This window comes from Chiloscyllium plagiosum, unplaced genomic scaffold, assembly GCF_037043375.1.
Source record: "Chiloscyllium plagiosum isolate Xiang-an unplaced genomic scaffold, Cpla_swu_hap1 HiC_scaffold_17, whole genome shotgun sequence".
Taxonomy (NCBI): domain Eukaryota; kingdom Metazoa; phylum Chordata; class Chondrichthyes; order Orectolobiformes; family Hemiscylliidae; genus Chiloscyllium; species Chiloscyllium plagiosum.
In genome coordinates, this window is record NW_028270155.1 from 81,767,515 (window position 1) to 81,787,300 (window position 19,786).

Below are 19,786 nucleotides of genomic sequence, written 5' to 3' on the forward strand. Positions count from 1 at the left end.
GTGGGTGAAACAGAGGTCATATTTTTCGGGTGAGAGGGGAAAGATATAAAAGGGACCTAATTTTCACGTAGACATGGTGTGTGTATGGAATGAGCTGCCAGAGGAAGTGGTTGAGGCTGGCACAATTATAGCATTTAAAAGGCTTCTGGATGGATATACGAATAGGAAGGATTTACAGGGATATGGGCTAAGTGCTTGAAAATGGGACGAGATGAGTTTTGGATATCTGATCGGCATGGATGGGTTGGACCGATGGGTCTGTATCAGTGATGTTTGTTGCTATGTGACTTAAAAGAAGTTCTGGGATTTCAATATTAATGAAGTGAAATATGCAACCCATTCTAAAAGATGGAAGACTAAACAGCAATCTAGGTTTGTTCAATATATTGTTTCAGTTGCAGGGCACTGTAAACTTTTGCTCTAAGTTTTTTGTCTTATGAACTTCCGCCACAGCTACCTGATGAAGGAGGAGTGCTCTGAAGAAAGTGCTTCCAAATAAACCTGATGTACTATAATCTGGTTTTGTCTGATTTTTAACTCTAATCAGATATGTTTGTTAAAAGAGCTGTAACTAATATTAATGATCATCCAGCCAAATTGTACGCCTGGAGAACGTATTTTCCATATATAAATGATGATCACAGTTCCAGATAAGCTTTGACTAATCGCTTTCTTCTGAGTATGAACTATCCGTTCAATCTACCTCCAAGACTCGCTGATGTTGAATTTGTTTATTGCCCTGTACCTGGGGTTATTGGAGTGCCCAGTAAATTACTAATAGCTGTTCAACATTGTGGAATTAGACAAATGTTTCCACGTTGAGTATAGTGTTCAAAGAAGCAACAAGTTGTGCTCAAAACTGAGTTACAATACAAAACTGCTTTGTCACACAAAATATTTTTTTCTTAAGCTCAAAATTTGTCTTGAACCATTATTATGTTAAATTGTTCTTGAGATTTTTAGATTATAAAATTATAATGTTTTGATTTAACTACAGTTAACATTGTGCTGATCACAAAATATAATTATAGGATTGCTAATTGATCCATTTACTACCTGTGTGCAAGCTTATTTTAAATAATTACAAATAATTTAAAAGAATATTGCAAAACTATTTACCGGTTGAGCTGACACCTTTGGGAGCAATGTGTCAGTGGCTGTGTTAGCACAGAGTTGAATACACTGATATAGACAACTACTTTGTGATTGGAGTTGGGACCACTGCTCTTTCTGGATAAACTGAATTCAAATTGCCTTTGGTAGAAGATATGACATCAGCTAATTGGAATCAAATTGAAGAATGTTAGAATTACCCCTGAAAATGAGAAATTATCAAAAATCTAAAATATTTTGAAGATGGGAAACAAATTGGGAAGGCTATTACTTAGGCACTTGGTTTTCAAAGCTTGATTATAGCAGAATAGAGTGAATAAGTGAAGAAGGTTTACTTTTGTGAAGCCTTTGACAAGATTCGCCATGGGGGACTAATTTGATCATATGGGATTCAGGATGATTTTGCAAATTTGCTACAAAATTGGCTTAAAGCCAAGAGACAGAGCCATGTGGTGGAGTGTTGATGTTCAGATTGGAGGCCTGGAGGCGGTTTTCCACAGGGCTTAGTGTTGGCTCCATTTTTTTTCTTTTTTTGCTTGTCATTTAAGTAAATGATTTAGATGAGAATTTAGAAGGCATGGTTAGTAAGTTTGTGAATAACACCAAAATTCATAGGATAGTGGAGAGTGAAGAATGTCATCTAAGATCAGTTGTGTCAATGGGCTGAGGAGTGGCATATGGAGTTAGGTCAGATTCCCCACAGTGTGGAAACAGACCCTCCAGCCCAACCAGTCCACACCGACCCTCCAAAGAGTAACCCACCCAGACCCATTTCCCTCAGGCTAATGCACCTAACACAATGAGCAATGTAGATTAGATTGCTCACGTGTGGAAACAGACCCATCGGCCCAACAAGTCCACAACGACCCGATACCAACCCAGACCCATTCCCCTATATTTATCCCTGCCCGTGGCCAATTCACCTAAACTGCACATTTTTGGACTCTGGGAGGAAACCGGAGCACCCAGAGGAAACCCACGCAGACACGGGGCGAATGTGCAAACTCCAACACCGACAGTTGCCTGAGGCGGAATTTGAACGCGGGTTTCTGGTGCTGTGAGGCAGCAGTGCTGACCATTGAACCACCGTGCCGCCCAATTCACCTGACCTGCACATGTTTGGACTGTGGGCGGAAACCGCAGCACCCAGAGGAAGCCCACGTTGACACGGGGGAATGTGCAAAATCTACACTGACAGTTTAATTTGGATAAACGTAAAGTATTGCATTTTATTCAAACAAACAAGGACAATACTGATACAATTAAATGTATGCCCTTGTTTAGTTGTAGAATTGAGGGATCCGGGGTTCAGGTACAAAATCCTTTGAAGTTTGCAGAACACGAAAGCAGTTTATTTACAAAGGCATTTAACATACTTGCCTTCATTGCTCAGTCCCTTGAATAAAGGAGTTTCGATATGTTTTAAAGTTGGGTAGAACATTGGGAAGATCTCTTTGGGAGTACTGTGTCCGACTCTGGTCATCCTGTTATAGGAAGGAGACGATGAAGCTGGACAGGGTTCAGAAAAGATTTACTTGGATGTTGCTAGGAATGGAGCGTTTGAGTTATAAAGAGGGGCTGGATATGTTTGGATATTTTGCAGCTTGAGGAGCTTGAGGACTGACCTGAGAGAAGTTTATAAATGAGGAGGGGTACAGATAAGATAGACAGAGACGAAAAAACTGCAGATGCTAGACTTCAGTAGTGGGGTTGAGAGTGGGGGGTGCTGCAGAGAAAGGGGTGGCGGGGTTCAGGGTGGTGAAGTGTCATAGGTAGAGGTTGTTCAATGGTAGGAATGAATCTGGTTGGAGGTAGGGAGCAGTGGAAGGGAGGGAAAGGGGCTGGGAAGGAAGTTGGGGGATAGGGAGGGTGGATATTTTAAATTGGAAAACTCAGTGTTGAGTCCTCCAGGCTGTAGGGTGCCCAGATGGCAGATAAGGTGTTGTTCCTCCAATAAGAGTTGTGGTATGTTTTGTCAATGGAGGAGGCCAAGTATGGTCATTTTGGGCAGGGTGTAGTTGGGGGAATTGAAGTGGGCAGTGACTGGGAGTTCTGGTTGGCCACTGTGGGCCTGACTGTGATGTTCAGTGAACCGTTCCCTAAGTTTACTTTTGGTCTCTCCGATGGAGTAAAGACCACATTGGGAGCATCTCATGCAATAAGCTGGGTTGGAAGAGAGGCAGGTGAACCTCTGTCACACCTGAAATGTCTGTTTGGGGCCCTGGATGGATTCAAGGGGGTGATGGTATTCCAGCAGGTTTCAGATTTTTTCAGGGTGCAGGGAAGTTCCTGGGATTTTGGTGGCAGGGGTCACATGGACCGAGGACTGTCGGTGGGAATGGTCCTTGTTGAAGGCAGAGAGGGGTGAGTTGGGGGAAAGATATTCTTGGTGATGGTGTCTAATTGGAGTTTGCAGAAATGTTTGAGGATAATGTGTTAGACGTGGAGACTGGTGGGTTGATAGATGAGGACAAGGGAGACTCTGTCTTTATTGCATTGGAGGGAGTTTGCAGCAAGATTAGAGTGGTGCTAGAAAATCACAGCAGGTCAGGTAGCATCCAAGGAGCAGGAAAATTGAGATTTCGGGCAGAAGCCCTTCATCAGGAAGTGGAATTGGGAATGGAGGTGGTGCGGTGTAGGGCTGTCTGGATGACAGGCAGAGGAAAAGTTCAAAATAGGTGAACATCCAGCATGGTCACGTTTGGAATGTCTCCTCATCAGAGCAGATGCGGCTGAGACTGAGGAATTTGGAGAATGGGATGGTGTTTTTGCAGGATGCTGCGTGGGAGGAGGTATAGTTCAGGCAGTTATGGGAGTCTGTTGGTTTGTAGTGGACGTCGTCTGGAGACTGTCGCTGGAGATGGAAATGATGAGGTCAAGAAAGGGGAGGGATTTGCTCGAGATGGGTCAAATGAATTTGTGGACGGTGTGGAAGTTGTGGGTGAAGTCGAACTGCTCCAGTTCAGCCTGGGTTCAAGACACTGCACCGATGCAGTCATCGATGTAATGGCGGAAGAGTAGGGATACAGTGTCTGTGTAGGTACTGAAGAGGGAATGTTCGATATAGCCGACAAAGAGGCAGGTGTAGCTGGAGCCCAGCTGGTCATCTGTTGCAGTCTTCTATATTTGCAAAGGCCAAATGCCAACTCTCCAAACCACATCCTACTTCTTCCTTGCCTAAAGTCTCATCAGCCCCAAATACGATACACCATCAATGCCCTCATTGCCTATGATGATCTCCCCTCCACTGCCTCCAATCTCATATACCTCAGGGCTTTAATGCACGGTTGTACCTGTTCCACTAGATCCACAATCCCAACTCCCCTGGCCGACCTATTGTCTCGGCATGCTCCTGGCCCACCAAACCCATTTCGTCCTACCTCAAATCCATCTTCGCCCCCCCTTAGTTCAGGGACTACCCACCTACATCCAGGACACCAACCACACCCCTCTATCTCAGCAGCAGCTTCCAGTTTTCCTGGCCCACTGCGCTTTCTCTTACTATGGACATGCAGTCCTTATACAGTTCCATACCTCACAATGGCAGCCTTCAGGCCCTCCACCTCTTCCTCTTCAATAAACCCATCTAATCCCCTCCAACAATACACCTCTCTGCCTTGCTGAACTGGTCATCAACCTCAATAACATTCTCTTTAACTCCTCCCATTTCCTCCAAATCAAGGGGGTGGCCATGAGCACCTGGATGGTCCCCAACTGCCTCTGCCTCTGCCTCTGCCTTTGTTGCATCTGCACGGATGATGAGACACTCCACCTAGGAGCATCTCAGATGTCAACCTATTTTGTACATGCTTTTCCACCTTCTGTCATCCAGACAGTCTTCCAATGCACCACTTCCATTCTCCATTCCATCGCTGTAAACCACTCCTCACCCCAGTGCAATAAAGACAGAGTCCCCCTTGTCCTCACCTACTACCCCACCAGTCTCTGCATCCAACGCATCATCCTCAAACACTTCGGCAAACTACAAATAGACAGCACCACCAAGGACATCTTCACCTCCCCACCACTCTTTGTGTTCTGCAAGTACCGTTCCCTCCGACTGTTCACGGTCTATGTGACCCCCGCCACTGAACCTCCAGGTACCTTCTCTGTACCCAAAAAGTTGCAAAAACTGTCAGAACAACACCACTCCCTGACCTCCATCCAGGGCTCCAAACAGACCGTTCAGGTGAGACGGAGTTCACCTGCCTCTCTTCCAATCTAGTTTATTGGATCAGGTGCTCCCAATGTGATCTTTATTCCATCAGGGAGACCAAATGTAAACTTAGGGAACGGTTCACCGAGCATTGCAGCTGGGTCTGCAGGGGCCAACCAGACCTCCCTGTCACTGCCCATTTCAATTCCGCCAACCACTCCATTTCTGATATGACCATCCTTGGCCTCATCCATTGACAAAACATATCACAGCTCCTATTGGAGGAACAGCAGCTCTCTCCACACACACCGCAAGTCCTAAGGAAGGATCACACCTAAAACATCGACTTCTGCATCTCCTGACGCTGCCTGGATTGCTGTGTTCTTCCAGTATCCTGCCTGCCTACTATATATCAGATAAATGGCAGGCATCTTTTCCCTTGGGATTTCAAGACTGGGGGAATTTTTTAACGTGAGAAGACAAAAAACTTTTAAAAAGATATGAGGGACTTTTTTTATACAGAGTGGTTTGTCGATGGAATGAACTTTCAGAAAAAGTCGTGGATGGGAATACAGTGGCATTTTTTAAAAGACATTTGCATAGGTACATGAATAAATGTTTGGATGTATATGGGCTAAGGGCAGATGGAACTAGTTTAGTTTGGGAACATGGTGGCATGAACTTGTCGGACTGAATGGTCTGTTTCCGTGCTGTATGACTCTATGACTCTCTGACTAGTTAACGGCTATGAGTGAAGAACACTGATAAAGAACTGCTGGTTCACTTAAAGTTCATTAAGTTCTACCTGGGGGTCTACCTCAAAGGGGCAAGAGCCATCAAACTGAGTACATAGTTCTCGCCGTTATTCTGTCGGAGCATAGTCTGATATGCTGAAGGAAAACTAGAAAAAACAACTGGTGATTGACAGCTTTGAATGGGAGTAAATTAAAAATCATTGTTACAAGAAATGTATTACAATTTATATGAAGTTATAACATAAAATGACTGTGTATATACTGCACACAGCTTCCACCCAAACCAAGATGGACTACAAAGCTGGCACAGATTCAAATTGAAGAACAAGACACTTGTGTTCCTAGTTTGTACGAAGATTTGTAGCTCGGGTGCTCGTTGTTGTGGTTCTGTTCGCCGAGCTGGAAGTTTTTGTTGCAAACGTTTCGTCCCCTGGCTAGGCGACATCATCAGTGCTTGGGAGCCTCCTGCGAAGCGCTTCTTTGATGTTTCCTCCGGTGTTTATAGTGGTCTGTCCCTGCCGCTTCCAGTTGTCAGTTTCAGCTGTCCGCTGTAGTGGTTGGTATATTGGGTCCAGGTCGATGTGTTTGTTGATGGAGTTTGTGGATGAATGCCATGCCTCTAGGAATTCCCTGGCTGTTCTCTATCTGGCTTGCCCTTGCCAACTTCATCAGCAGATGCCTAAGAGAAAGACCACGGAACGAGGACATACCACAACCAAAAGGACTAGCCACACTACCATCCATCAGGAGCATCTCGGAACTGACTGCCAGACTACTGCGACCCCTAGGACTCAAAACGGCACCCAAACCAACAGCCACGCTCAGACAACAACTCACCAGAACGAAGGACCCGATACCCAACATGAGCAAGACGAATGTAGTGTACAAAATACCATGCAAGGACTGCACTAAACACTATATAGGACAAATATACAGGAAGACAGCTAACAATCCGCATACATGAACATCAACTAGCCACGAAACGACACGACCAGCTATCCTTAGTAGCCACACACGCTGACAACAAGCAACATGAATTCGACTGGGACAACACTACTATCATAGGGCAAGCCAGACAGAGAACAGCCAGGGAATTCCTAGAGGCATGGCATTCATCCACAAACTCCATCAACAAACACATCGACCTGGACCCAATATACCAACCACTACAGCGGACAGCTGAAACTGACAACCGGAAGCGGCAGGGACAGACTACTATAAACACCGGAGGAAACATCAAAGAAGCGCTTCGCAGGAGGCCCCCAAGCACTGATGATGTCGCCTAGCCAGGGGACGAAACGTTTGCAACAAAAACTTCCAGCTCGGCGAACAGAACCACAACAACAGTTGTGTTCCTTTTTAGGAATGTAGTTACCTTCCAGACTGAGAGTAATTTAGCTCAGTTGGCTGGTTTGCCATACAGCGTAATACCAATAGCATTGGTTCATTTCCCAGACCTAGCTGGGAATTTCTCAATCTCACCCTTGCTGGCGGCCTGGTGACCCTCAGGATGAACCATCACTAGTCACCTCTCTGTCTGACCGAGCAGCCTTCTGGGATGATTGCCACTTTATTCCAAATGCAATCAGATGCTGATTGCCGCTCTATTCCAAAAATTTTACTGAATGAAACATCTCCATTTCTGACAGGAGATCCTGATCAGGACGCTATCAGATCTGACAGTTCCAGCAGAACAGTTCGGGAGAGGGCAAACCATGACAAATTTCTCACATCAGTCAGTTACTGTATTCTGTAATTTTAAGATCGATCATCTTGTGAAAGTTCCTATGAAAGGTCAGAAATGTGACATAAGTATGAGGTTAGGTTGTCGGGATGGTTGAAATCCCGTTCAGTAGGGTGTCAGATTGGTAAAGAACCTAATGGTTAGATTTGGCGATCAGCTACTGTGGGTATCAGGTGAGTAAGAAGTACATTTTCAGGTAGGTAAATGATCAGTAGGATGGCAGATAAGACAGATGCAAAGTGGAAGGGGGTGTGGGAGTCAGATCCTGGATTGTTAAAGCTGTCTCGAAATGGTAGGCATCCTGGATCCCAGAGATAAGAGGGTAGATGTTGGCTCAGGTTCTCAGTATCTTGAGGGGTGCGTGTGTGATTGTGTGTATATGTAGTGGGGGGAGGGGTGAGTATGGAACAGTTGTGGATGTGTGTAGTAATTTGTGCATTCAAATGATTATTTTGTTCAGGAGTGGGATTAGATATTTAATGGTCTAATATTTCCAGAGTTACCATTTACTTAACTGCCATAGAACCCCATCAATTCTCCAAGCTAAAGTAATATTTTTAAGCATGTGGTAAATTTCAGTGGAATCTTCAATCTCAAAATCAGCAATCCTGGGGACTCTACAAAGTCACAATCTGAAAGTCCCATCGACACTTCAGCAACGATTACCTGACAAGCAGAAAATCCAGGTGCCATGTTGTCACAATTGTAGAAAAATTGCTATGAAATTGCCACTTTCTATCTGGACATGAATATTAATCGTTATTTAACAGTTAACTTGTTGGTGCTCGCAATCCTACTTCGCAGAAGCTGCGGACTCTCCAAAGGTGTCAAACATTACCTGGTGGCTATGGCAATGAGAGATCTTCTGGTTGTCATCTCTGAGGTAATGTTGAAATGGCTTATCATGTACTTTCCAGTTTCTTTCCTGGATATTACTCCTCTATGTAGTTTGGTTACAATGCTTATTATTGGCACCACAATCGGTTCAGTTTGGCTCACAGTTGCTTTCACCTTTGATCGATTTGTGGCTATTTGTTGTAAGAAGCCAAGAACAAAATACTGCACTGAGAAAATAGCACTCGTGGTTATTGAAACACTAAGTGTGTTGGGCTCTTTGGAAAGTATTCCCTGGTTTGTGAAATATAGAGCTAAAAACACCTTCAATAACCTGGAGTGGTTTTGCATCACAAAACCAGAATATTATACTTCAATTTCCAGGGCAACATAAGAACTTCTCCATTGTTTTCTAACTCCTTTAGTACCACTCCTTTGGATCGTTCTCTTTATCATTCTGACAGTCAGAAATATCTTCATGGCAAGTAAAGCCCGCAGGAGACTCTGGGTGGATACTTAGAGGGAAGGTCCGAGTAATCCAGAAATGGGAAGGCGCAGAAAGTTTGTCATTTTACTCTTCGCTATCTCAGGTAGTTTCATCCTGTTATCGATGACATATATTTGATGAAGGTGATAGGAATAATGTGATCAAGGATAGTCAGCATGGTTTTGTGAAGGGCAGGTCGTGCCTCACAAACCTTATTGAATTCTTTGAAAAGGTGACGAAGGAGGTTGATGAGGGGAAAGCGGTAGATATGGTATATATGGATTTTAGTAAGGCGTTTGATAAGGTTCCCCATGGTAGGCTACTGCAGAAAATACGGAGATATGGCATTGAGGGTGAGTTGGAGGTTTGGATTAGGAATTGGCTGGATGGAAGAAGACAGAGGGTAGTAGTTGATGGCAAAGTTTCTTCATGGAGTGCCGTCACTAGCGGTGTTCCGCAAGGATCTGTTTTGGGACCATTGCTGTTTGTCATTTTTATAAATGACCTGGAAGAGGGGTTAGAAGGTTGGGTGAGCAAGTTTGCGGATGATACGAAAGTCGGAGGAGTTGTTGACAGTGAGGAAGGATGTGACAGGTTACAGCAGGATATAGAGAAGCTGCAGAGCTGGGCAGAAAGGTGGCAAATGGAATTCAATGTAGCTAAGTGTGAGGTGATTCACTTTGGGAAGAAAAACAAAAAGATGGGGTACTGGGCTAATGGTCGGATACTTGGTAGTGTGGATGAGCAGAGGGATCTTGGTGTCCATGTACACAGATCTCTGAAAGTTGCCACCCAGGTAAATAGTGCAGTGAGGAAGGCATATGGCGTACTGGCTTTTATTGGTAGAGGAATTGAGTTCCGGAGTCCTGAGGTCATGATGCAGTTGTATAAGACTCTGGTGCGGCCGCATCTGGAATATTGTGTGCAGTTTTGGTCGCCATACTATAGGAAGGATGTGGAGGCACTGGAACGGGTGCAGAGGAGGTTTACCAGGATGTTGCCTGGTATGGAAGGAAGATCGTATGAGGAAAGATTGAGACACTTGGGGCTGTTTTCATTAGAGAAAAGAAGGTTTAGGGGTGACTTGATTGAGGTGTACAAGATGATTAGGGGGTTAGATAGGGTTGACAGTGTGAACCTTTTCCCGCGTATGGAGTCGGGTATTACAAGGGGGCATAGCTTTAAATTAAGGGGGGGTAGATATAGGACTGAAGTTAGGGGTAGGTTCTTCACTCAGCGAGTCGTAAGTTCATGGAATGCCCTGCCAGTAGCAGTGGTGGACTCTCCCTCTTTATGGGCATTTAAGCGGGCATTGGATAGGCATATGGAGGATAGTGGGTTAGTATAGGTTAGGTGGGCTTGGATCGGCGCAACATCGAGGGCCAAAGGGCCTGTACTGCGCTGTATTCTTCTATGTTCTATGTTCTATATTTCATGTTTTGTCCTTCAGCGAATTGCATTCATGTACAATTTATCTCCACCTTCATGTATTATGGCTACCATTTGATACCTGCTCCAGCTCCTCAGTACCTGCACAAATACTTGCATCTACACAGTGACCCAGAGTCAATTCCGAGAGCAGTTAAAAACAATGGTGGCATATCCCTTCCGTTTGATTCTCAGAGCTATCAATCTCTGAATATTATGTTTGCCTTTATCAGAATTTATTTTGCTCTTAAGGGAAAAATATTAAAAGTTATTGTAAGCAGGGAAAGGACAATGGAGTTAGGCAGCAAGTGAGAGGAAGATCAAGAGGCAGTCAGCATCACTTAGAGGATCCAGTGAGATTAGGACCTGAAAAACAACCATTCTCTGAAGAGTGTGCATAAGCAAATTCTAAAAGCAAGCTGCATTTGGTAGAGTAGCAAATGGATGGGGGACCCACAAGTAATCACCGTCAGATAGAAGGGTGAGCAAAAAGAGAACCCATAGAGTCATAGACACTTACACCACAGAGAAAGACCAATCAGTCCATTGCATCTGTGCCTGACAAAAATAACCTTCTATTCTAATCCCATTTTCCAGAACTTGTCTCATAGCCTTGTGTAAAGTGGTGCTGGAAAATCGTGATTAGCCCATTCCTGATGAAGGGCTTTTGCCCGAAATCTCGATTTTGCTGCTCCTCGGATGCTGCCTGACCCACTGTGCTTTACCAGCACCAATCTAATATTGACTCTAATCTCCAGCATCTGGAGTACCCACTTTCTCCATCAGCCTGCATGCCTTAACATTGCAAGTGCACATTTAAATACTTCTTAATGTTAGGAAGGTTTCTGCCTCATCACCCTTCCATATAGTAAGTCAATGTTAGCTCGAAACTTAAGTGAATGGAAAACCAAAAATGGTCAGAATCATTTCAAAGAGCTGTCCACTCTTATCCAGTATAGTCTTGTCTCGTCCAGTGTCACCAGGAGCAGAGGAGACATGTTCTGAGAGAAACCAAAGTCTGACATCTTTGGAAAGAAAAACAATGTTTTTTGGTGGATATTTTGTTCATTTATCTTCAAATCTCTAATAAAATATGGATAAATGTTGTCTAAACTAAATTCTATGCATAATGACCACGATTGTTTATAGCAGTAATTGCTCATGTCACATGATAAATTGTATGCACATGATAAATTATCTTATTCAAAAACTGGAAAATCTATTGGTGTACAAGGTTTAAGTTGTAATCTTAATAGTACTGGTAAGAGTTATTGGTTAATAAATTACTTAATTAGGATGCAATGAAGTTTGTAATGCATAAGGCATACTGTGATTGTGGAATATGGTATCTCTTGGGCACCAGTGTGATCCAGGACAATTATGGTTGCAATAAGTGTTTAAAACTGAAAACATTTTGAACCAGAGTTTATGGCAAGTTGGGCAATTTATAATTACTGGGACCAGGGAGGTGGAACGTTACCTGAGCACCTTTGCTGTGAGACGGATACACTCCTGAAGATCGTGTCGTGTTCTTTGGCTTATCCAGGAAATGACAGTGTGACTGTGAGTGAGGCAGTTGATGGTAAGTGGGACAGGACTGTAAAAGACTCACACTTTGTAACAATGCTGCAGCTTACAGTTAGTTTCAGATTGTTTGGATGACAGTGTGGATTAGTTCTTTGACCGTTGCAACGTGATCAAGAAAGTCAATAACAGAATTAGAACCACCCGCTACACTAGACAGTACATATAAATTCAGGGAAGATCACAATGACAACGTTTCATCCGGAGGATACACAGCACTGAAGATGCCATCCAGGAGGGAGATGATATGGTTACGAGAAAATAAACCAGCTCAGAAAACCGAACAACGGCTTCAACCACAATTCAAGCTGTAGATCTTCATTAAAACTTTATACAGGAAATCATTCAAGCATTCATGTTGTGTAGCAAATATTAATGTAGTTGAAGTCACAGACAATGTAGTAATCATATGGTAAAAAATCACACAAAGCCAGGTTTGTTTGGAAGCACCATTTTCCGAGCGCTGCTCCTTCATCATGTAACTGCCTGATGAAGGCATAGCGCTCTGAAAGCTAGTGTTTCCAAATAAACTGTTATACTATTACCTGCTGTTGTGTGATTTTTAACATTGTCCACCGCAGGCCAATACTGGTTCCTCCACATCATGATCATATGTAATTAGATTAGATTAGATTAATTACAGTGTGGAAACAGGCCCTTCAGCCCAACAAGTCCACACCGACCCTCTGAAAGCCACCCACCCAGACCAATTCCTCTACATTTACCCCTTCACCTAACCCTACAGGCAATTTAGAATGGCAAATTCACCTAACCTGAACATTTTTGGACTGTGGGAGGAAAGCGGAGCACCCGGCGGAAACCCACGCAGACACGGGGAGAACGTGCAAACCCACGCAGACACGGGGAGAATGTGCAAACTACACACAGAGAGTTGCCTGAGACGGGAAATGAACTCGGGTCTCCTGTGCTGTGGGGCAGCAGTGCTAACCACTGTGCCACATACTTTATATGCATCTGTAATATCAGCCCATCAACAAATAAGGCTAGTGGCTCCAAAATAGTGAAAGGAAATCGAAAGGCTATCTGTCTGGAAGTAAGTTTGCTTGCTGAGTCGGAAGGTTTGTTTTCAGACGTTTCATCACCATTCTCGGTAACATCAACAGTGAGCCTCCTGTGAAGCACTGGTGGTATGGCCTGGTTTTTATTTAAGTGCTTAGGTTACCTTGGGTTGGTGATGTAATTTCCTGTGGTGGCTTCATTTCCGGTTCTTTTTTCTCATTGGTTCGTAAATGGGATCCAAGTCAACATGTTTGTTGATAGAGTTCCGGTTGGAGTGCCATTCTTCTCTGTGTGTCTGTTTGGCTTGCCCTAGGATGGATGTGTTGTCCCAGTCAAAGTGATGTCCTTTCTCCTCTGTATGTAAAGATACTAGTGACAGATTTTCATGTCGCTTTGTGGCTAGTTAATGTTCATGTACCTTGATGGCTGGAGTTAGAGGGTTTGAGCTTTGGGACTAAGGCTGACTAAGCTGGGGTTATTTTCCCTGCAGTGTCAGAAGCTGACGGGTGACCTTATAGAAGTTTACAAAATTATGAGGGGCTCGGAAAGGGTGAATAGCGAAGTTCTTTTTCTCAGGGTACGGGAGTACAAAACTGGACAGTATAGATATAAAGTGAGAGGGGGGAAAGTGATGTAAGGAGCACAGAAGGTCGTGTGTGCATGGAACAAGCTACCAAAGGAAGTGGTGGAGACTGGTACAATTCCAACATTTAAAAGGTATTTGGGTATAAGTAGGAAGTGTTTAGAGGGATACGTTCGCAAATAGAACTTGGTTAATTTCGGATACCTGGTTGGCATGGATGAGTTGGACTGAAAGGTCTTTTTCCTTGCTGTAAAACTCCATGATCCCATGACTGTACTCTACAATCTCATTGTAGCAATACAGCATGCGGTGTCCTCCCTGAAGCTCATCTGTTCTGTCGGCTTTCTCGTTTTTTTTCTCTTCAATCATTTTTTTTTACTTTAATCTACTAACCTTCCGGTGAGAGTGAGTTTGTGCAGCATGGAGGAGATCAGCACGGAGGAGAGTGAACTCAGCATGCTGGAGTCAAGTTAATCCATCCTGAGTGATTTATCCATCTTCCTAAAGCAGGTTTTCCTGAGTGATGGTCCACTTCCTAGCACCTTCTCGTTAGTGATGGACATTGCACTCACCCTCGGACTCTCTTGAAGATCGGGCACGTTACTGGTATATTCCACAATAAAAGTTGATGCAAAGTATCGATTCAATTCCTCTGATACTTCTTTGTTTCAATTGTTACTCCTGCAGCTTGATTTTCCACCGTTCCAATGTTCACTCTCACTTCTCTCTTGAGGAATGTAAAATTGCAAGATGTGCGGATAGTCGGAGTCGTTTTCCCAGGTTGGAATGTCAAATATTCGGAGCATAGGTTTGAGGTGAGAGGGGAAAAGTATAAAGGATATGTGCTCAGAAAGCTTTTCATACACAGAGTAATGGGTGCCTGGAACACACTACCTTGTGGTTGGCATAGACAACGGGTTGACTCTGTGCCATACTGTTCTCCGTTCTCGACCCTGAAGTAAAACTGTTGTAGTCTTCTAATTCCGCCCAATAACGCCTGCCCATGGTGCTCCACCACCTTCCCTGCTGGACTCCATTTCCAGTCGGTTGGTTAGATCACCTTTGAAACACTGCATTTGATTTTGGTTTCGTTACTGTAGGAAGAACGTTTTGAAATTTGAAAAGGTTCACAAAAGATTTACAAGGCTGTTGCCAGGGTTGGAGGGAGAGGCTGAATTTTCCCTGGAGTTACAGAGGCTGAGGATTGACCTTATAGGGGTTTATACAATCATGAGAGGCATACAGCTGGTGAATAACCAAAGTCTTTTCCTCAGGATAACAGAGTCCAAAGCGAGAGGGCGTACTTTAAGATGTGAGAGGAAAGATTTAAAAGGGATCTAACGGGCACCTTCTCCACAAAGAGGGTGGTGCGTATATGGAATGAGCTTCCAGAGGAAGTGGTGGAGGCTTGTAAAATTACAGCATTGATGACGAGCTTTCAGGACTCACTGTAGTCAGGGTGTATGCCAGAGGACCAGAAAATGGTGAATTTAACACCCCAGTTAAGAAATGAGTGAAGCAGAAGATGGAAAATGATATGGTTGTGTATATGGGTGGGTCCGTGAATCGGGATTGTGTGGAAGGATATGGGCCAAATGCAGGAAAATGGGAACGAGATAAATTTCGGATGTCTGGTTCGCATCGACGGGTTGGACTGATGGATTTGTTTCCATGCTGTACAACTCAATGACTGTGATTCTTGCCAGCTCCTACTTCATGTCTCTTCCCCTTCCCTTCTGTGCTAGAGACCTGTTCCCATTGCTTAACCCAGGTAGGTTGTCCCCCAACAGTATCTACAACGGGATATTTGTTTTTGAAGGGAACCACACAGGAGATCTCTGCATTGCCTGCTGGTTCCCTTTCCTCCCTTTGACAGTAACCCTTCTAAACTTCTTCACGTGGCTGTGGAGTAAGTGCCTCCCTGTAACTCCTCTCAATAACCCCCTCCACCTCCTGAATGATCTGATGTTCATTAAGCTCCAGTTCCCTAACACGGTTCTCGAGGAGCTGGAGTTGGGTGCACTTCCCACAGATGCAGTTAACAGGAACACTGAGGTCACCCTTACCGCCCATATACCGCAGGAGGAACATTCAACTACCCTAACCTCCATTCCCATGTTCTAAATTCCCAAATAGACCACTGGAAAAATGAAACACGAAAGAAAACACTTAGCACTTTACCAACTGATGCACAGAACTTTTCTTTTTGGTTAGAGGGGGAGGATGGGTGGGAGACACTCGCCGAGTAGTGTTTCGGGTAAAGCAACTGCCCAAATATGTGACCTTGTGACCTCTCTGACAGCTTGCTGTTTGGCATTCCTGCACCTCCTGCTGCTGGAACAACAATGGCGGGCCCCAATGGTCCAGTTGAGCTTTTAAACTTTTTTCTTCGCCTTTCCAAGAAACTCCTGTTTAACGCTCCCACACTTTATGCTCCTGATCAACAATCTCAAGCACACTGTCAGAATTTGTGGCAACCTTCATTCTTTTTTTCAATGGCGAAATAATTTGTGAAATGGTCATGGTTTTACAGAAAGTGGCTGCACATTATTCAGATTGAAGAAGGATTAGCACATGCTGATAACCGAATGGTGCTTTTGGAGTGCAATAATATTTTTGGCATAAGAGGGACTTCTGTTTACTTAATCTGTGTTCTTGCCACTTAATGCTACACATTCTGGAGAATGGGCAATTCTGGATTTGGTGACATGTACTGAAGCAGACTTCATTGGGAAGCTTAAGGTCAAGCAACCCTTTGGGGTAATGTCCATAATATGAGATCATTCACCCTGCAGTTTAAGAGGGAGAAGCTTGAACCACATATCACAATTGACTAAAGGTGTCTCCATAATTAGGGGGACAGTTAGGAGGTTCTGTGGGAGTGAGAGAGACTCACGACTGGCACCAGGTGCCAAGGTTTGTGATGTTTCTGATCGTGTTTTCAGGGTCCTTCAGTGGGAGGGAGAGCAGCCCCAAGTCGTGGTCCACATAGGCACAAATTACATCGGTAGGAAGACAGATGGGAATTTAAGGCAGAAATTCAGGGAGTTAGATTGGAAGCTTAGAGCTAGAACAAGCAGAGTTGGTATCTCTTATCTGTTGACATGCTCGTGAAGTGAGGAAAGGGAAAGAGCGGAACTGTACACATGGCTGCAGGGATGGTGCAGGAGGGAGGCTTTTGGATTCCTGGATAATTAGGGTTCTTTCTGGGTTAGGTGGGACCTCTACAAACTGAACAGTCTTCACCTGAACCAGAGGGATACCAATATCTCCAATATCCCGGGAGGGAAATTTGTTAATGCTCTTCGGGGAGTTTAAACAAATGCAGCAGATTGATGGGAACTTGAATTGTAGTTCTAGTGTACAGGACATTGAGGGTAGTGAGGTCAGGGATATGTTTACAAGGTCATGAGAGGTCACCAGCAACCAGGATGTTGGTTTGAAAAGTGCACACTTCAATGCCAGGAGCACCCTGAATAAGGTGGGTGAACTTGCGGATTGGGTTGGTAACTGGGATTTCAATGTTGTGGCCATTTGAGAGATATGGCGAGAGGAGGGATGGGAATGGTTGTTGCAGATTCTGGGATGTATATGTTTCAGTAAGAACAGAGATGAAGTTGAAAGAGGCAGAGGTGTGGGATTGTTAATCAAGTGTAGTATTATTGCAGCTAAAATAACATTTGAGGGCTCATCCACTGAGGTAGGTTGGGCTCAGGTTAGAAACAGGAAAGGAGAGGTCACCCAGTTGGGAGTTTTCTGTCGACCTCCAATTTGTTCCAGGAAACAAAGGAGAGCCAAAATGATTCTCGATACGAGCGAGAGTAACAGGGAGTTGTTATGGGAGACTTTAACTTTCCCAACATTGAGTACATTATATTAGAATGTACATTACATTGTGGAAACAGGCCTTTCGGCCCAACAAGTCCATACCGCCCCTCCAAAGAAAAACCCTCTCCCCTACCCTATATTTACCCCTGGTTAACGGACCTACCATTGTGGGCAATATAGCATGGCCAATTCACATAACCTGCACATCTTTGGATTGTGGGAGGAAACTGGAGAAATCCCATGCAGACACGGGGAGAATGTGCAAACTCCACACAGACAGGCGAGGATCAAACCCAGGACCCTGGCGCTGTGAGGTAGCAGTGCTAACCACTGAGCCACCGTGTTGGGTCAGTTTTTGTTCAATATGTTCAGGAGGATTTTCTGTCACAGTATGTGGGCAGGCCAATAATGGGCAATGCATCATTGGATTTGGCACTACGGAATGAACCCAGCCAGGTGTTAGATTTGGAGGTAGGTAAACATTTTGGCGAGAGTGAACACAATTCGATTATGTTTACAACAGCAATGGTCAGAGACAGGAATATACAGCAGGAAAAGAGGTATAACTGGGGGAAGACAATTATGATGTGATTAGGCAAGATTTACGCTGCATCGGATGGGGAAGGAAACTGCAGGTGATGGGCACACTTGAAATGTGGTGCTCATTCAAGGAACAGATACTGTGGGTCCTTGAGAAGTATTTTCCTAACAGGCATGGAGGTATTTGTCGCGAGAAGGAGCCATGGTTTACTAAAGAAGTTGAAGCTCTCATCAAAAGGAAGAAGAAGGTTTATGTGAGGATGAGGCATGAAGGCTCAGTTAGGGGGCTTGAGAGTTATTATTTAGCCAGAAAAGATCTAAAGACAGAGCTAAGAAGAGCCAGGAAGGGATGCGCGAAGTTGTTGGTGGATAGGATTAAGGAAAACCTACAGCCTTCTGTAGGTATATCAGGGACAAAAGAATGACTAGAGCAAGGTTAGGGCCAACAAAGATAGCAGTGGAAATTTCTGTGTGGAATCTGAGCAAATAGGGGAAGCGCATAATGAATACTTTTCATCGGTATTCACATTGGAAAGTGCAATGTCAGTGAAATATCAGAGGAGATACAGACTACGTGATTAGATAGGATTGAGGTTGACAAAGAGCAAGTTTTATCAATGTTGGATGATCTGAAAATAGATAAGATCCCTGGTCCGGATGGGATTTATCCTCGGATTCTCTGGGGAGCCAGGGAGGAGATGCAGAGTGTTTGGCTTCGATATTTATGTCTTTATTGTTAACAGAAGCAGTGCCAGAAGACTGGAGGATAGCAAATGTTGTTTTCTTGTTTACGAATGGAAGTCGGGACAACACTGGTAATTATAGGCCAGTGAGCCTTACTTTTGTTGGGGATAAGCTGTTGGAAGAGGTTACAAGGGATAGGATTTATAATCACCTGGGAAGGAATAATTTGATCAGGAATAGTCAACACGGTTTTTTGAAGGTTATGTCGTGCCTCACTAACCTTATTGAGTTATTCAAGAAGGTGACAAAACAGGTGGCTCAAGATGAAGCGGTTGATGTGGCCTACATGGATTTCAATAAGGTGTTTGATAGGGTTCTGCACGTTTGGCTATTGCACAAAATGCAGAGTTTTGGAGTGAAGGTGATTTAGCGGTTTGGATAAGAAATTGACTTGCTTAAAGAAGACAGAGGGTGTGGTTGTTGGGAAATGTTCATTCTGCAGCTCAGTTACCAGTGGTGTACAGCAAGGTTCTGCTTTGGGGCCACTGCTATTTGTCATTTTCATAAATGATTCGGATGTGGGCGTAGAAAAATGGATTAGTAAATTTGCGATTGACTCTAAGGTTGGCAGAGTTGTGGTAGTGCCGAAGGATGTTGCGGGTTCCAGAGGGACATAGTTAAGATGCAGAGTTGGGCTGAGAAGTGGCAAATGGATCTTAATGTGGAAAATGGAGTTTAATGTGAGGTACTTCTCTTCGGAAGAAATAATAGGAATGCAGAATACTGGGCTAATGGTAAAAGTCTTGGCTGTGCAGATGAACAGAGAGATCTCGGTTCATAAATCCCTGAAAGTTCCGACTCAGGTTGATAGGATTGTTAAGAAGGCATATGATGTGTTGGTGTTTATTGGTAGAGGAATTGAGTTTTAGAGCCTCGAGGTCATGCTTCAGCAGTGCAAGACACTGGTAAGGCTGCACCTGGAGTAATGCATATAGTTCTGGTCACTGCATTATAGGAAGGATGTGGACGC

The 19,786-nt window shown here is 44.1% G+C and overlaps 1 pseudogene; it reads left to right on the forward strand.

Annotated features, from left to right (window-relative positions):
* The first annotated feature begins 681 nt into the window (after positions 1–681).
* Positions 682–10,728, forward strand: LOC148147441 (uncharacterized; annotated as a pseudogene).
* The last annotated feature ends 9,058 nt before the right edge of the window (positions 10,729–19,786 follow it).